This window comes from Sabethes cyaneus, chromosome 2 (assembly GCF_943734655.1).
Source record: "Sabethes cyaneus chromosome 2, idSabCyanKW18_F2, whole genome shotgun sequence".
NCBI lineage: Eukaryota > Metazoa > Arthropoda > Insecta > Diptera > Culicidae > Sabethes > Sabethes cyaneus.
In genome coordinates this window covers 84,866,035-84,886,507 of record NC_071354.1, presented here as the reverse complement: position 1 = coordinate 84,886,507, position 20,473 = coordinate 84,866,035, and positions in this window count along the sequence as shown.

The following is a 20,473-nucleotide window of genomic DNA, read 5'->3' as shown; positions in this document are numbered from 1 at the left end:
TTAAGGTTGTTCTGTTGGCATATCGAGAAACGGATTCCTTTACAAGCTGTTCAATGTCTTTGTCTATTTATTCCTAGCAACAGTAGCATTGGTCGAAGAATCTATTTATATAAGAGGCTTATGTCTGTACCGAAAACCAGGTCTCTGACAGGACATCATAAGAAGCTTATGGTCCCTGACAGGACGTCATGCTTTCGTAGCAATGGGTTGTATTCTCAGCAGGGACCGAAACGGTGACACTTTTTCTATTACATTTACCAGCATGCAATGCCATGTCAGACTCTTAACCAATATCATCACTCTGTACTGTTTCTGTACCGGCAGTGCCTATCTTGTAAGTGTCGAGACTAGCCAGAATATGTACATGATAATAAGCAGACATTTTCATACGTTAGCCGACCATTCACACAAAATGTCGTGTAGAAATGACATGCATTAGCCGCTTTTTGCTTACAGTTATAGTTGAAATAGTATAGAGAAGTGATAGAGAATAAGATGTATTGGGAACCTTCTTATTTAAAACCGTGTTGTTTGGGGGAAAGCTGTATGTTTGGCTTACGGATGCAAAGCAGCAAAAGAGAATACAAAAAAAGTGTCTCCAAGACTGGTGACACTTTTTCCCCCATATCGAAGAGTGTCTGACATGTAGAACAAAAGATGTTTTCGTTATTCTTGCATTTCTTTTCGGTGCTTGTGTACTAGTAACATGTCGCAAGACTGGTAGCAAGATAAAATGGTAAAAGTCTTCAAATTTTTGTCACCAACCACTACAATGAAGTCGCTTTTTACGCGACTATTTTTACGCGGTTTTCAAAATTTACGCGTTTTTCGGAATTTACGCGGTTTTTGCAATTTACGCGGTTTTTTACGTAGTGTTGAAATCCACAAAGTTTTTTTCGCAAAATTTTGGTTTTTTACGCGATTTTGATTTACGCGGGACGTATCTTTCCCGTAAAAAGCGACTTGAGTGTACATTTAATTTGGAATTCTCAGTCACCTCACTGGTCGACTGCTTGACTGCTCGATTGCTCGATTGCTCAACTGATTGACTAGACTGCTCGACTGGACTAGTCGATTAGACTGCTCGATTTGATTGCTCGACTGGACTGCTTAGCTGAACTGCTCGACTGAACTGTTCGATTCGACTGTTCGACTCAACTGCTTGATTGGACAGATCTGCTTGACTGCTCGACTGAACAGCTCAATCTAACTGTACGATTCAACGCTCGACGCAACTGCTCGATTCAACTGATTTGATTGCTCGACTTAACTGACAGCTTGATTCAACAGCTCGACTAGACTGCTCGACTTAGCCACTCAACCCGACTGCTTGACTCAACTGCTTGACTTAACTGTTCGATTCGACAGCTCGACTTAACTGCTCGATTCAACGCTCGACTGGATTACTCGACTGAACTGCTCAATTCAATTGTTCGACTTAACTGCTCGACTAAACCGCTTGATCCGACTGCTCGACTAGACTGCTCAACTCAACTGCTCGACTAAACTACTCAAAACAACTGCGCGACTCGATTACTCGATTCAACTGGTCGACTGGACTACTCAACTTAACTGCTCGATTGAACTGGTCGACTGGACTGCTCGATTAAACTGCTCGACTCGACTGCTCGAGTCAACTGTTCAGCTGGGTTGCTTGACTTCAAAGCTTGATTTAACTGCTCGACTTGACTGCTCGACTCGACTGCTCGACTTAACTGCTCGATTAAACTGCTCGACTGAACTGCTTGACTGGACAGCTTGATTTAACTGCTCGACTAGACTGCTCGATTTGACTGCTCGACTGGACTGTTCGACTTGACTGCTAGACCCAACTGCTTGACTCGATTGTTCAACTCGCCTGCTTAACTCGATTGCTTGTCGCGATATCATATGGTTGATGTTGAATCAGACCGAACCAAGTCGCAAAATTAAAAAAAAAAATGAGTTAAGGATAGCAAACGATCAAGAATTTTCTAAGCAACATTTTACTCTAATCAGACTACATAAATGTTGCAGAAATTTTTATTCAGTTAAATAAAATCCAATATGACCATAAAAACTATGTTTCAGTTTCCGGCTATGACTCTTTTATGTACAACATCTTAGCGCTATATTATGCAATATAAGAACTCAAAGAACTAATACAAAGATTAACCATCTTCGAAAACACTGGCCAATGGAATGTATCCGCAGTTTTCGGAATTCTGAACGGACAGCTATCTTTTTCGGATCGTATGATTCGGGCTCAACTAGTTTGAATATAAAAATCACAAAGCCCTAGCCCTAGCCCTAGCCCTAGCCCTAGCCCTAGCCCTAGCCCTAGCCCTAGCCCTAGCCCTAGCCCTAGCCCTAGCCCTAGCCCTAGCCCTAGCCCTAGCCCTAGCCCTAGCCCTAGCCCTAGCCCTAGCCCTAGCCCTAGCCCTAGCCCTAGCCCTAGCCCTAGCCCTAGCCCTAGCCCTAGCCCTAGCCCTAGCCCTAGCCCTAGCCCTAGCCCTAGCCCTAGCCCTAGCCCTAGCCCTAGCCCTAGCCCTAGCCCTAGCCCTAGCCCTAGCCCTAGCCCTAGCCCTAGCCCTAGCCCTAGCCCTAGCCCTAGCCCTAGCCCTAGCCCTAGCCCTAGCCCTAGCCCTAGCCCTAGCCCTAGCCCTAGCCCTAGCCCTAGCCCTAGCCCTAGCCCTAGCCCTAGCCCTAGCCCTAGCCCTAGCCCTAGCCCTAGCCCTAGCCCTAGCCCTAGCCCTAGCCCTAGCCCTAGCCCTAGCCCTAGCCCTAGCCCTAGCCCTAGCCCTAGCCCTAGCCCTAGCCCTAGCCCTAGCCCTAGCCCTAGCCCTAGCCCTAGCCCAAGCATCAAACAGCGTTGGTGCGATCGAGAAAGATAGCATTTTGGAATTCTTAAATTTCTCTTTAATAGCGCTACAGCATTGTTTTTCGTATACATCATTGTGTGTAAATCCGTACCTGATATGATACGTCATTACAGTTGAGTATTCAAAACCATCTAATAAAAGCGCACTCTCATTGAAAATTTTGCTTTGTCTTTTTTCTCTCTCCCGCACTGGCTTAGCCTTAAAAGTTTTAAAATTAACGTAACTTTAATAAATGTCCGTTGCTTGTTTCCGACCTTTGGACTTTAACTCTTTAAAGTGGGAAAATGGAATTTCGCATGCTATTATCTGAGGAACCGAAAGTTCTCCTCATCCCGTCCGCTTATCACTAGAATTGGTTTTTTGCTTAATTTAGTAACTCATTCTTTGATTAATTGCTCGTAAGTCAGCCTTAATAACACGAGGTCTGAACGACAAACAAACTAAAAAGTCAGACCAGTTCCTTATGGACATTGAAATTGTTTAACTTAATTTAGTAATTATAATGTCGTAACGCAAGATAAAATATTGCATCTGTAAGGTGATAAATTCAATTTTATGTACTTTTTCAATAATGTTATGATATCCACAAGTCGAGTTATCTATAGAAAAGAAACTGTTTGTAGTTTATTGCTGATCAATATAAAAACGCTTCCATCCCAACATAATTTTCCTGGTTTGCAATGCACGCTAGCTTCTAATTGCATTCCTAGTTGGACGTCTCGTAGGTACATGTGTTGCATCACAAATGCACAACAGGAAAAAAAAACAAATCCCAAATTTTCACCTGGTCACCGAGATGACTTCATCGCCATCATTACCGCGCTGCTGCAGAGAAAGAGAGTATGTAATGGTATGAGTTTCTCCCCCTCCTGCTTGCGCTTGCCAATATCCATTAAGCTGAATAATGACAATCTGATGAGATCGTCGCGGGGATCGGTTCAGGTGGCTGAAAGGATTGGCGCATCTTCGCGGGAATTCAGGCCAATTAACATGCTGTTGCTGAATTTTCGCCATCCGATAAAGTTCGTCCGGACGATCGGTCGTTTGCCTTTCGCCGCCGTTACTGTTGCTGCTGCTGGCCAGTACAGGGACAAATCTTCCCATACGGATCAGCCAGTGTACTCACACAAATTTACGTTCTGCGCTCAGCCGGTCACTTGGTTGGCCGGTCGGTCCAAGGGGAACTCAGAGAGGGTGGAGGACATTCACTTTTAGTGCCTCCCAGCCCCTACGGATGAGCTGTCCGCGCACATCCCGATATGCACCGGTTGCGGCATCTCGGCCATTTGGCGTCTTTTTGTTTCAACGCGACCAGGGCACATCTCAACAAGTACCTGACGGTAATAATGTTTATTAGCCGCAGTTTTATGGGATTGTATTTTGATGTACAATTTTTGTGTGATGCATTCGTCCCGTGTAGACAATATTTTGTGTCTTAAATTAACTACAATCTTGCCAATAAAACCCGAGACATTCGTTGCATACTTCAATTCCAAAGCGTCCTCGATGCATTTGACCGAGATTGCGCTGATTGTTTGATTCCGCTGGAAAAGGAGTGGGTGGGTGGAACGCTGTCTTCGAGATGAGTTAAATGAATTTTATGGCATCGCTAAGGCGAGCATCTGACCGGCTGGTGGTTGGAAGTTGTTTTTGTTTTGTCTGCAATACTCTCCCCTCCGCAACGAAGTGTAATTGCTTGGCTCATTAGATGGAACGGATCTTGTGGAATTTCATATTGGACAAGCAGACGAATTTTAAAAATTGACTGTTCTTTTGAATAGCACGCCGTGGCACCAAATTGGCTTAGTTTGGCTTCTAATTATATAAAGATTATGAATTTTTTTAGTGCAACACTGCACCAAAAGTTTAGGTAATGGACCCTTTAAGTAAGTCTTGTATCATTTGGAAATGGAGCAAGCGGTATCGGTCGGCCTCGGTTCCGCTGGCCGGCTTACTTACTTACTTAGGTGGCTTGCCGTCCTAAGGCAAAGCCTATTGAACAAAGTTTCTCCAAGTAACTCGGTCGAGGGCTACTACTCCCCAATTCCTCGGACACCGAGTACCCTCCGCCAGATCTTGCTCCACCTGGTCTAACCATCTTGCTTGCAATGCTCCTGGTCGTCTTGTTCCTACTGGATTTGAGGCGAACACCATCTTTGCAGGGAAGTTGTCCGGCATTCTTGCAATCAATGGTATCATATGCGGCTTTGAAGTCAACGAACAAATGATGCGTGGGAACTTTGTATTTACGGCCCTTTTGGAGAATTTGCCGCAGTGTAAATATTAGATCCGTTGTTGACCAACCTTCGACGAAGCCGGCTTGATAAGTTCCCACAAATCTGTTCGCAATTGGTGATAGTCGGCGAAAAATGATTTGGGACAGCACTTTATAGGCGGCATTGAGAACGGTAATCGCTCGATAGTTCTCACAGTCCAACTTGTCGCCCTTTTTACAGATCGGGCAGATAACCCCATCTTTCCACTCCTCCGGTAGCTATTCTGTATCCCAAATTCTATCAATTAGCCAGTGCACACAAACGGCCGGCCTTTCTGGTCCTATTTTAATAAGCTTCTCTCCGATGCCAACTTTCCCAGCTGACTTGTTATTCTTTAGCTGCATGATAGCCTCCTTAACTTTGCCAGTCGTTGGGGCGGGCACCCCTTCCCCGTTTGCTACACCGTCGCAATTGCTTTCCTCGCCGCCATGATTCTCCTCCTGGGCGCCATTCAGGTGTTCGTCGAAGTTCTGTTTCCACCTATCGGTTACCTCACGATCGTCCATCAAAATACCGCTATTCTTATCCGGTACATTTCGGCTCGCGGCCCATAGCCTTTGCGGGATTCGTTCAGTTTCTGGTAGAACTTTCGCGTTTCCTGAGAACGATGTAGCCGCTTCAACTCTGCATATTCCTGCTTTTCCAGGTAGCACTTTTTCTACCGGAAGATTTGGTTTCGCTGCATCTTCTTCTGTTTGTGCCTTTCCACGTTCTGACGAGTGGCGTCCACCATCCTCCTACATTCAGCGTCAAACCTATCGTTCCGCTGATTCCGTGCCACATGCCCGATGGAGCTCTCCGCTACACTGCTGATGACTGTTTTGATGGTGTTCCAACAATCCTCGAGAGGGCTTCGTCCAACTCGTACTGTTCGGTAGCGCATCTTCGAGTGAATGCGCGTAGTTCGTGGCGACGTCTGGCTGCTTCAGTAACGCGAGATCTAACCGAGGCTGGCGTAGGTACGGAATATTGTTCACAATGGAAATTTTTTGGCGCATTTTAACTGTCACTAGGTAGTGGTCTGAACCAACATTACCGCTTCGATAGGTTCTGACGTCGATAATGTCTCAAAAATACCGACAGTCGATCAAAACGTGGTCGATCTGTGATTCTGTCAGATTTGGTGACCTCCAGGTGTACTTGTGTAGAATTCTGTGTTGGAAAAAGGTACTACGTACGGCCATCTTCTTGGAGGCGGCAAAGTCATAAGTCTTTGGCCCATTTCATTGGTCAGCTGGTGTGCGCTGAACCCTACAATCACCGGTTTCCATTTCTCCTCCTGGCCGACCTGTGCATTGAAATCCCCGCATGGCGATCTTGATATCATGTTTTGGGCAGCGGTCGTACTCACTCTCCAACTGCGCGTAGAATTCATCCTTGTCGTCATCGGTACTTCTGAGGTGAGGGCTGTGCACGTTGATGGTTATATTGAAGAACCGGCCCTTGATTCTCAACCTGACATTCGCTTGACCACCACCCAATCACCCGTTTCCGCATAACGCCCATCACTATGAAAACTGTACCCAGCTCGTGTGTGTTGCCGCAGCTCTGGTAGATGGAATGTCCATCTCGGACTGTACGTACCGTTGAGTTCTTTCAGCACACCTTCTGCAGTGCTTGCGCTTGCGGCCCTTCAATACGTCGTCCTTGCACAGGTAGGGTACGGGAGGGTATTCCCATCATGTTGCTAATTTCGGCATACATTTCCTTTTTTGGCTACACTTTCTCAAAAACTTTGCCGCTATATAACAATACTGAAACGAATGTAGCACTCATAGGCTTTAATGTGTTATAACCATTTTCATAAAAATGTAAGTAATTTGCTAAATTTTATTCAATAAACATCAAAATCACTGTTTTTCCACTAGCACGTAACCAGGCTGAAAAAAACAGCAGCAATCGCTTACGCGTATCCGCTCTTGATGATGGTTTGGAAAGCACACAATTATGATCACATTTACTTATTCTAGAAACTAAACAGCTGTGAATATGCTATCACAGAACAATTCTACTTCTTTTTATCACGGAAGAACACAAAAATTGCCCTCTGATATGAAAATATAAATCAATTTTCATTCACTAGCCATTAGCAGCATTTTGTTATTAATTCCAGCATAAGGTGCGTTATTTACACTACTACCAATATATGAGTCCTGAAACGCCTGAAATGCTTCTATCGTGTTGACATAGCTGGTATTTGAGTGACAACTGGCGCTAATGAATATGAACTATTCAATGATACACTAGCGCCAGCAGCAAGTTGTTGTCAATGCAATGTCAATGTCAATTCTTGGTATGTAAGAGTTTCGTTATCTTCAATGAGCCCGGAATGTAGGCAATAGCGACAAGTTATCCATCGGTTTCTCTTTTCTTGTCTCTTTTGATCTGTTTTTGAAAAGCATTTAATCGCTGTGTTGACTATTCCGGCCTGTCGGATTTAAAAAACACAGACACCACTATAGAAAATGGGCTTAATTTAGCCGCAGCGACTTCATCATTTCTCGCGACTATACCTCAAATTCAGTAACGTTTTATTAAAACCAAAATACACGTCGATATTCAGTAAATATTATGCCATCAACTGGTATAAAAATCTTGACTCGAATAAATATAGTTTCAACGTAATTCCTGAACATTGTTCAGGCTTCCGCTTAATGGGCTGGAAATGATAATGATGAATCTCGCCCATGCTTTTTCGGTTGGTACGCGAATGTTTTACTGACTAAACTACTGCCGCACCCTTGTATTAGGTGGTCTAATACCTAGTTTTGTTTCTCATAATTCTATCATACTATACATGCACCATATACTCGCTTCGACGACGATAATTATTTTTGTATGATTGCTTTTTATTTCTACCGCTGAGAAGATAGACTGTTATATTTACTCAGTCAGTGCGATAGAAACAAGCAATCTGTACCGGACGTCGCTACGGCATGTTTTAGTGATTGTACCACCATCGGGTGTTTTTCCTTTTTTACTTATATCTGACTCCATACACAGTCAAGGCATAAACTCTTTTTTGGAAAGTGAGGAAGTGTCTGGTGCGAAGAATGATAAATTTGGTGAACTGAAAAATTTCGTTAAACAGGACAAAAATCAGAATATGCTCGATCTGGGAGCTAGGTTCTTCATTTGAATGCCTCCAGGTGTGTTTTCGTATATTTAGACGAGGGAGGAAAGTAGGTGCTACAAATGGTCATACTTCTGGACGCGACAAAAGTTTATGAGCCTCCGACTGGTATCATTGGTCGATAGATGAAGGCTATGGGCCCTATTCTCACAGTCACCTCACCTCACTTTACTTTTCTCACGCGCCCTATTCTCACAGTCACCTCATCTCACCTAACGGCTCCCCGTTTGATTTGTACAGTCACCCAGGTGAGCGGGGTCACCTAGGTGACTGTGAGGATCGCAATTTGTCACCTCACCCAAAAAATTTAGGTGAGGTGACTGAGAATAGGGCCCTATGTCTTCTAAAGACAGGACGGAAAAAGTCTTCCCTCCTGATCTTCTTATTTACATATCCGATGATGATTTTCACATCGTGTGTTGGGCAATGTCCATAGGTTCTCTCGAGCCACTCTTTGTCGCTGCATAAACGTTGATTAGGCTGTAATTGAATAATTTGCCCTTAATGCACACATCCGGCCTGGATAACTCGCTGCTTTTGTATGCCCAACACTACGGTACTTAAAAGAAGATCCTGCAATTGGGGCACCAGCTCGTGCTGGTTCATGAAGAGTTTGAACATTCCATGTACCAAGTTTCCAATTGTTATTCATTAATCGATTCCTGGTTCTTTGTCCTATACCGATGATCCGTTCCATAATTCTATTTTCGTTTTTCTTGGTATGTAAGAGTTTCGATATACTGCCTTACCGGGGTTGCGATTCTTACATCTCGTTGATGGGTCTGCCATCTAAGGGCCCGTACAGAGTAAACGCGACTACGGCACGACGCGCCCTTGCTCTCATTCATTTTAATACGCAGTCCTTTTTTGCCGGAAGCAACCTAACAAACAGTGTTGTTTTAGAATAGTTTGTTTAACTATTGTATAGCTGAAACCAATGGAACTAGCGCTTACAAAGCTGCTATAGCTTGCGGGATATAGCATTTCGTAATCAGCAGTTTGCTGAGAAAATCGCTGTTTGAACCGCCCCTTACCTGGGGAAAGGACACTTTACAGGGTGTTCCATATCAAATTGTATCACCGAAAAACCGTGGTAGCAAATAATCTAGTTGTCCGATCATTTTCAAACTTTCGGAAGCAAGAAAAACTATTTGAATTTTTAAATATTCCAACTCATGTACCAACTACTACCCTCCATGACCGTAATATGTACAATCCTAAGAACAGAACAAAAGACTAAATGATATGTAAGCAAAGTGAAATTTATGTAAGCAACTTAAAAATAACATTATAAATGTATTTTACCACAGTACCCCTTGAAAAAGACACCAACAAAGTGTCGAAACGTCGGGAAAACATCAAACTTCAGTCTTGATAAATTTCTCCGAAGATTGCCTTGCCGAATATTAACAGTTACAATTGAATCCAGTCGATAAAAAACACAACCTTTCGGACAATAAAATATAACTTATTGGTAAGCTTTCGGCATATTTATTTCATTCAACTTCAATACCATAACCGTATGCTCGCACCTTACGCTTAACTCAACTCATAAGGTTCTGTAAAGCATCTGGCTGCAGCTTTTTCTGTACGGAAACCAACCCCCGGGCATCTACTATGTTTCCTGAAACCGCCACAAAATGAGGTGGCGCTACAGGCGTTTTGCTTTTAATACGCAGCATTCACACGGCAGTGAAGTGATGCGATTAAGCTAACAGAACATAATCACGTAGAAGTAAAGTTTTACATGAATCTCAATAACAATTCATCGATAAAAATAATTTACTTTCAACTAACAGAAAACGTCGCGTTTTGGACAAGAAATGAATGATAATGCAGCGAAAATCACGTGTGGCACTGCAGAAATATCGTGTGAATCGTTCTTTTACACGCACACTAGTGATCCGATACGTATAAAAGTGATCCAGCGATCTAGCTATGTTGGATTCACCTATTTTGTTCGCAAACGTCAAAGTTGCCACCGGGGTGACGGCAACTCACTTATTCTTGGTGATTTCCTCAGATTTGACCTCCTTGGGATGCTTCCGAAGTGCCTGCTTTATAATAGCCCAGTATTTTTCGATGGACCTTAGTTCCGTAGGTAGCTTCCTACCTCTCCAGGACATCCTTTGAATAGCGGCAAAAAGCTAGATCCGGCCAGAAGATCGTACACACTTAAGAAAAGCGTCGAAGTCGGCAAAATTTTGTCGAGATTTAGTCTGAAAAGCATTCGGTAAATTTTTTTAGATACCAAACGCTACTAAAGATGTGTAAATGTCGATATCTCGGCCAAATCTCGGCAAATTTTGCTGAGTTTTTAAGTGTGTATTCGCCACCGCACGAAGTTAACAATCTACAAGACGCTGGAGCTCGTGGAGGACCAACGCGCCCTTAGTGTTTACGAGCGGAAGGTGTTGCGCACCATCTACGGCGGAGTGCAGATGGAAGACGAAACGTGGAGAAGGCGAATGAACCATGAATTGCACCAGCTGCTTAGGGAACTACCCATCGCTCACACCGCAAAAATTGGTCGCCTGCGATGGGCTGGGCATGTCGTGAGGATGTCGGACGACTGCCCGGTTAAAAAAGTTCTCAATAACGATCCGACTGGAACGAGACGGCGGGGGGCGCAGCGAACAAGATGGATCGATCAAGTGGAAGGCGACCCTACGTAGACTACGTGGCTGGCGAATTACGGCCATGGATCGAGTGGAATGGAGATGACTTCTTCGTACGGCAGAGGAAACCACGACCTGGAGCTGATTAAGCAGCAAGCAGCAGCTCTCGTGTTGTTTCAACAAGCAGAAAGCAGACGCTTCCCGATCAGCATGTTATAACAAGATTGTATCCGTTTTATAACACAATCTGATATTTATAACACATTATGTTACAAATCGAAAACAAACTAATTCGGAAGCAACAATGGAAAAATTCATTCTATGTAATGAAATTATATATTTTGAAATTATATACAATTTATAATTTCAAAAAGTTGTCTCATATCGAAATTGTATTATATTGAAACATGATTTAAAAAAAAAATTGCATTGACGGTCGCCAATTTTGCTCTGTGGTGTGTGTTTACGTTTTTTGAACTGTTTATTATTGTTTGAACTATTAGTTTTTTACAATTTTTAGGGTTATTTTGAAATAATGAAAATCTTCATGGCGCCAATTTCGGAATGGAAAATTAGCTCTGGAATCGCTACTAGCTATGTCAAAGGGATTTGTTCGATATAAGACAAAATTTGTCTTTTATATCGAATTGTCTTATATCGAGGTTGGTTTATAACGAGGCTGGCTTATATCGAGGTATCCCTGTATTTGTAATAGATTGCTTCTCGGGTGACACCGTTTTTTCTAATTTTCGAAAAACGAAGAGCAGCGATTAAAATACGGTGTAAACAATATACTCTAAACTACTTCTACCCTATATTTCAAGAGAAATGGGTAATTTTCTACAGCGCTTTTCCGTGATGCAATTTGATGTGGACACCCTTTAGTTCGCACCTCCTAGCTTAGCTAATCCTGTATGAAGCATTTCCAGGTTTGGCCATCGATCGTCATCGCTTGTCTATGCAAAAATATTTTTATGGCCTCCTTGAAGAAATTTACTTAGGGAATAACCACAATCAAGGTCCTATTGATATCTTCATATCGACTAACAGCGCGCGGTTGTCCGAGATTCAAAGTTTGACAGCGAGCCCTAATCACGCAGCTGGCTGTCTAGTGAATCGTGGTACTGAAATTCTATGTCATTTCCGCACACGCTGGAATGTTGGCGGTAAAAGCATGGTTGTCTGTTAATAGCTTGGAATTCCTGGAATAATGGTCGAAGAATATTTATTGCACATTAACTCAAAATCAAAGATAACACGAAACAAAACATTCTAAGCACTAAAAGCGGGTGTAAGGCGGAGTCTCTTGACCTCCTGTATCTTGCAATACAAGTCGGATTCATGCAACTACAACTTCGTGTATTTTATATGAGCAATATATGAAATATCGAAGTTTAAGAACTGAACCGTTTTTTTCGTACTTATTTCTTCAAAAGAATTATGTAATACGTAACGTATGAATGCGCTCATCTCATCAATAACGGTTAGATGAAAAAGGCGAAAATTACCTTGAAGCAACTGCCACAACTTAGCGGAGTCCTTGAGCATTAACAACTCGGTGAAGAAGATCTTCACCTGCCGCACCGCGATGCGACGCTTTCCGTGCTTCGTGCACCACGCACGACAGCGCTAGGCCCCAGGGTTGAGGAAATAAATCCTGCTGCCACACCTGAATCTCGACTGCCAGCTTGGTGATGCTGTTTGACTGCCGTACACCAGGCAAACGGTGATGATGTTGATTCTGGTAGCATAAATCATGCTGATCGCACAGCAATCTTCTCGTGCACTGACTGCCTTGCCGTTTCCAGCAAGCGAGCAGCACTTTGCGGCGATGGCCAAGGCGACGCAAACGACGCCGACGACGACGACGTCATCACTTACGATGGCGATCGCGAACGCTTCCCCTGCGAATTGAATCGGTTCTTGAAACACTGATCGGTCCAGGTGGGGATGTAATTCACCACGATCGTTAGATGCAAACTCACCACTGACACCAATACCGATTCGCAGCACTTACACAATCGAACTGTTAACCAATGAGCACCCTGGAAACAACGATGGGAGGAGCTGATCGGATTGGTGTTGGTAGTTTACCACCACAAAGATAACCACTGAAATACACCAATACGAGCATAACTTCCAGACAACAGTGTGAGTGGGTGCGATCTACTTTGCTGGTTGATGGGACACTTGTTTTGTTGTTTTGCTTGTAACCGCTTTAGCACGTGCAGAATCGTGTCGATTGCGATGCGGCTTTTGTTTTAATTACATTTCTGCAGCTCGATTCGGCCACTCACCGGTATTGCCGATGGCGGACCTGACTGGCAGGCCACTTACTAATCGGTAGGATCTGCTACAAATGGCGATGGGCAGTGCGAAAGGTGTGATGAATTTTAAATTCCTGCCGGTCGGTCGCTCGGACGGCGGTGTGGCTGCCGGACATCATCGCTCGATGCGCCTGCTGGCTGTTGCTGCTGCTGCTGCTGCTGGTTGCATAGATTGACGAGTAGAGCGCGATGAAATGCGGCGACTGGAATGAAGTCATAACTTGCAATGATTTTTTTTATTGTTTCTTCTGTTCTGCGCTGCGTCTAGAAACAGGTGAAGGATTGCGTAATTACAGTAATTTAGCGCTTAGCAAGTGATGGTTAAACACGGAGTGTAACTTTTAAAAGCAATAATCCCGCGGTCGTTCCGTGTGTGTTCAGTTCGGAGTTTTCCCCTCGGGTCGCTGCTTTGAAGATTGCCAATGTAAATGACCTGTTAATTAAATGAGTGATGCTTATCGCTAATGCATGTTAAAGCGTAATCGCTAAATGCTGTTAATCGCAAAGCGAATGCTGAACTGCTCGCAACAGTGAACAGTTTTGCACTGGACTTCGGAGAGCTGTTTACTTTGACATTATCCAAACTTAGTGATTTGTTTGTTATTTATTTTTTCTATTTTCAACCATTCTATAATATTCTTGATATTGAATGTCATGTGATGCACAGCCAAGAACGTCAAGAATGATGTATTGAAACATTCAATATTTACCGATTTATAAAAATGAAAATTAAAATAATATGGAACAATTTTAATTTAAAGGTGCATTACTTCTACAATAAAGTACTGTGAGAAAATACTCAATGGACATTTTATTTTAATTCATTTCTGTATAAACGTTAAGATTTAAAATGTGTAACGTAAAGTTTTCGAAGAAAAATTACGAAAACAATATCATACACTTTGAAAACTAAAACAAGCTGATGGAAACTTCCCACCATTTCAATTTAGTATTCTTTAACAGTTTTGCAAATGGCGCATTCCAAATAGTTAGGAGAAATTTCACTAATTTCAGTAGTTCCCATCATATCACAGCTGGCTGGCGAAATTTGTTCACATAGTTTTAATTGCTTTGCTACCGAAGGACAAGTGATTTTTAATTAATTGGGATTCTCCGAAAATCCTAATAAAATCTCAAAGTAATGCATCTCAACGCATCCTTAGGAGCCGCCGGAAATCTTTCGTATTAAGTAAAACCACAACCAGCTGGCTGACATTAGACCTTGATGGACTTGACTTCGACTTTGCCAAGAAATGCGCAATAAAATTCAATAATAATTACATTTATGTAATAAAGCAATACCGTAGCAACAATACGAGCTTTATTACACGCGTCATGGAAACCTCAATAAGAATGCAATGAAATTCGAATTGCTACTTGCGTGGAACTCTGAATAATATCAATATCTAGGCTTGGAAGTTTATATCTCAATTAAAAAATGAGAAAAGTTGTGTTATAGACAAAACCGCATGGTTGACATAGGACTACGTTAGATAGATTTTTGTTATTAGAACTTGAACAAGAAACTTCTTTTCATGACTATGACCCATTCACGTGAACGAGTCATATAATTTATCATGCTATTAGTGGGCTAGCTATTTTATACGGCTAAATATGAATATTTTTGCTTGAGATAAATTCAGGAACTGCCAAATGCAAAATCTCACCCATGCTCTATTTTTTCCGTTCCATTACGTAAATGGTCTCTACCTTTTACATAACTTTTATAAAATTCAAATCTGGAAAAATTCAGAAATAGCCAATCAGACCACGTACAACTATATTGTTTGTGGTTGGGAAGTTGCGAAATCAGGATAAAAATGACTCAAAAGAAGGTTTATCTGTCAAATTTTCAAAAGTGAGAAGAACAAGTCTATCTTTCACTTTTAGTAGGGGAAAGCCACCATCACTTCAAAGACTTGCCAATGTACGTAGGTAGAATTACATTAGATCCAAATTTGATCATCAAATGAATTTCATACTAATGCTGTTACAGAAGGGTCAAAAGGGATTGGGCGGACCCACAAGCAGAGACACTTGTGCGCATTCCGGGGTTATAAAAGTTGCCTTCCAGTATTAGGATCCTTCCATGTAATAATCAATTTCGCTGTACCAACTTTAACCCACGTGATGATTTGTTTGTTTTGAATTGAGAAGTGCCATGTTTGCTTCAGACCTTAAGGATTCAGGTTGGCAATCCTCTCCATCATCCAGCCTTCCACATTTATGACATCAGTAATAATACTATTAATAATATGGTATTAAGATAAAATGTGGTATATTATATGGGCCAAAATAGAACAATCTCACCAGCAGTCCTTCGTATGGAATTAAGTTGTGTCCTTTGAGGTTCCATAAGTGCTTTTAATAATTAATTTAATTTTTTCATTCTGGTATCAATGTGCAGTATTAAAACTCGTTTTGGCCAAAGTTTTTACTATATAGCAGGAGATGCTTCATAAGCTAAAACGAAAAAAATAATTAAAATAACTTATATTAGGCTTACCTATTAGTAAGGCCATGTGGCCCCGCCGTCTGCCCAAAACCGCGGTTTTGAGATCAGGCAGCCGAGAACCATCCAGACCTCATAGCTTGGCTACTCAATAGAGCATTACCAGGTATGGCCACGTGGAAGCGCTTGGTAGGGGTTTGGGAGGGCTAGAGCTATATTGGACGCTCCTCATTTGCCTTCCCCATTTCATACCCTATCTTTCACACAGCGTTTGTACTTTGTATGCAGTTATAATGACACTGATCAACTGTGCTAGTAAAACACCGCATTTTCGGAAGCAATGGAAATGACAAAAATGAGACATGACATATGCTAATTTTTTTATTATCATACTTATAAGTTCATATCCGCCGGTCCGGCAGAACAAAGGGATGATATCAGAGATCTTCACTGCCGACGGTTACCCGCCATGGCTTCTACCTGTTGCCAGAACAGGTTCTCGCCTACAACCCGGATGTCGTTGGCTAAGCTGCGTCGCCATGAGCCTCTGGGTCTACTTCTTCTACGCTATCCTTGCGGATTCCAGTCGAGTACTTCTCTGCAGATTTCGTACGCTCCTTTCCTCAGTATGTGCCCGGTCCACTTCCTTCTACGTTCACGAATTTCTGTTGCTATCGGGCGTTAAAGACATCGACGATCGAGTTCCTCGTTGGATATCCAGTTATTAGGCCTCCAGGCATGAATGATAAATCGCAGATGTTGTCTCCGCTGAGATGCACCACGTTTTACAGGCATACAGCAATACGGATCTAACGTTTGAGTTGAATATATGCAGGTTGCTTTAAAGTTACTTCGAGAACCGGACGCTAGTGTACGACACGGCGGATCCCCATCCGCCTTCCGGATTCCCCGAAGAAGTACAAAGTGACACCGGGTGTTCCACAGGGCTCGATTCTCGGCCCCACGCTCTGGAATGCCAAGTACGATGGGGTGCTGTGGCTCGAACTACCCTCTGGGGTCGAGATCACTGGCTTCGCCGATGATATCGCCCTTACAGTGGTAGGCGAGTTTCTACAGGAGGTTGAAAAGCTTAGACCGATTGGGGGCCTTGCACTTGCCTGCCCGATGGCCGAATCCCATACACCTGAAACAGCGTTCCATACGCCGTTTGGACGCAAGTGTACAGACTTATCAGCCTACCTTAATTTTACCAGACGCCAACATTTTGTTGGCGATGACCTCTGGCACGTTTAAGGTTGCGGTTTGCATATCGCCATATGCCTTCCGCAACCGGATGTCTGCGGGTGCCACAACAACATTAAGCTGATCCCGTAGAACATTCTTCAAGTCAACTGCCGTCGCAATCTCGTTGAGGTTTTTACACTCGACAAGAACACGCTGCGACAGCGCCTTGACCTGGCTTGCTTCGCCCAGGGACTGCTCAACCAGTTCCCTGTAGTTGTAGTCTTCACCACGTTGGCCCCAAGTTCCTGCAGCTTGGGGTCCACTCTAACCTTGCGAAGTAGGTCAGCGTACGACAGTTTACCAGTTTGGCTTTGCGGCCACAGCCTCGCTCGGTTTCGGCTTGGGCGGCTCAGGTGGCTTACGCCTAACCACCCGCCAGTCGTCATCCACGGTCCCGGCAGCACCATCCGGGACCGCCTCCGCGTGTTCACTGGTAGATGCGCGGCCCGAAGTCCACTGCCTCTTGGCCATCAGCGTTTGTCCATGGTCGGGCGTAGCCGCCTTGCGCTTGGCAAGCGGCGTACGCGCCTGACTAGGCATGGACACAGCCTTAGCGGCTATGACAAGAGCTTCGGCGATATTGTATCGCTGCAGAAGCTCCTGCCTCTCCAACTCGGTAGTTATGACGGTACAGCAGAGCTCACCGCCAGCTTTTGACGTAGGACTACGTCTTACGGCAAGTTTGGAGATAGGGTGTCATTCCAAAAAATCGAAAAATGCGAGCGTCGCGAAAAATGAAAGGTTTTGAGCGCTAATAGCTCAGCGGTTTTCCGATCGATTTTCAATATTCTTACACCAATCGATCGGAAAATCTTCTAAGAATTGACCCAAATGAAGAAAAGTATGGATTCTTGATGTTGAACTATTGAAAAATTGAAAATAATGAACCTATGTTTTACCAGAATTCTCGCTTCGTGATTGGTTGGAAGATTCTTTACGATGATCTAAACCTATACCAATTTGATATCTGTGCTTGGGAAGTAAGCCAAAACAAGTGACAGTTTCCTCATTTCAACAAGATTTCTTAACACCGCGGTTCAACCTAGACCATTTTGATGTCCTTGCTTGGGAAGTACGCCAGAGAGGGTAACAAAGCCCCCTCGTGCCAACAGATTTCTTACGAACGCGATTAAACCTAGTCCAATTTGATGTCTGTGTTAGGGAAATGTGCCAGAAAAAATGACACAAGTTTGTTGTCCCAACAGATCGCTTATTCTTTACTGCGAGACGATTAAACCTCGGCGAATTTGATATCTGTGTTGGAAAAATGTATTACAGCTGTAGTGTTCGGTTATAATACGACTCTGTACAAATACGCATGCTTGCCGTTTCATTAGAAGTGTAGTGGAAAGATGTGCTCTGTTGATAAAATAGGATTGAATTGGTAAAATCCCTTCAACGTGGGAAACCATGGATAATAAAAACAATCTTTCATTTCAGTAAGGTAGCAGGAAAGCAATAGTTTGTGTTCTTGATTTTGTTAAATTGTTTTCAAATGCACAATCTTTTGAGAATTGAACGTATGCAATGTTACTACTTTGATAAATGTTACATACAACGCATGTAGCATATATATATGTTGCATATAGCATGTATTGCCCCTTTTATGACTATTTAGACTACTGTGATAATCATTTAATGCAACGTACCAGATTGCGATTGTGCGAGATTCGACTTGATAATCGTGTAAATCGGGGTAGTCTAAATAGGGGCAAATGTCGCAATATACATGAAGAATCGAATGATTACAAGCATGAATACATGCCACTATCACTACAAAGAGACTTACGTAGTCCTGCGTCACCTATATATGCGGTCATGTCTTGTACACAACCCCTCTGATTTTTTAATGTCGAGGTGGACATTTGACCGCGAGTTGATGAGCGAGTGCAACTCGTCCACCAACTGGGCTGGGGGAAGCCCAACTCCCGCCTCAAGAGGATGCACCACGTCCTCAGTTGACTTTTTCACTATGGATTCTTGATGTTGAACTATTGAAAAATTGAAAATAATGAACCTATGTTTTACCAGAATTCTCGCTTCGTGATTGGTTGTTGGAAATGACGTCATCAAAGTAGAAAGGTTTTTTCACGCTTCAGCTTATAATTCAGTCAATTTTCAATAGATTTCCAAGATATTTACACCAATTGATCGGAAAATCGATTTGGAAAATATTGAAAATATAGAAAACTATTGATTTTCAATGCGCGTCATTGAAAAATCAAATTATTTTCATATTTTTGCCTGCCCTCGTCAGTGAATCCCTAGCACGGATGACAGAAATATATACGATATGAGCTATGATTATGCTTCCTTATGAATGTATTTAATTTACGCCCTATAGAATCCGAGCGAAAATTGTTAAGCTTCAGCTGTTGCTGCTTCCCCGGATAAGGCAACGAAGACATCTAAATTCAACAAACGAGACGCCAACAAACCGAAGAATCCATCGACTCATCCGCCAGTGAACGATATGGTTTTGGCTGCTATGCCTTTTACTGCGTATCGTCAGTCGGTCAGCGGCTTTCGTTGGCGACACATCGGACAGGCAGCTTTCGAAAGTATAATCAATATATATAGAATGCCAGTGTCGCTGGTGTTTCATGGATATTTTGGTGGCAAACATGTTGCTGGTTCGTGTCTTGGATACGGGAACTACATTGTCAAATTGCCCAGTAGAAAATTTTCCTCCCGACGAAATAATCCAAAACGACCAAATCGGGTGATTTATCCTACGTGATTTACGGAAAAGCAGAAGGATTTTTTATTGGGTTGCCTTTTTAGTTTGACAATCAGATTCCCGTTTCGAATCGATCACTCACACATATGCGCATACAGTGTAAATACGTAATTTTCAAATGTGTGATGTTTACCACGAGCACTGCAGCGACACTGGCATTCTATATATATTGATTCAACTCTTTCGAATCACATCCGTGGCATAATTTTAAAGCTTGTATTTGAAAAATTGTTTGCCTTACGGTGCACATCGTCATCAGTTGGTTATGTTCACCGGCTGCTGAGGAAAGGAAAGTATGCTGAGCGTGTTGGAGCTGGAGCACTCGTCTCGCTGCCGTGATGGAATATCTGGCTGCTGAAGTTTTGGAATTGGCAGAAAATATGCTGCTCGCGACAACAAAACGACCAGAATAATCCCAAGTCACTTGCAGTTGGCCTCCTAGCCTGGACTGGTATTTCATAGTGACTCATGACCATACACGAACGGCTTCGTCGATCGCATAGCTGCTGAGGCTTTCTGGGTTGCAACAAGCCGTGCCTGGTGAGCGATTATCGGTATTTCAATTTACCGAAAAGAGAATTACGTTAGGTGCGTTAGTGCAAGTTTATTGCAAGCTAGAGTTATGATAATCAATCGGTCCTTTTAAGGATTACACAACGATTGTAGAGTTTATCATATTTTCTTGCCCAGTTAATACCATAATGACACAGCCCAACAAACACCGAGGCTGAATTAAAACGCTACTGATTTGGTTACAGCTGATTTAACTCTGAATACAGGTGGTAGACGCTGAATAAATTTAAGCAAAGGCCTCTGTATTC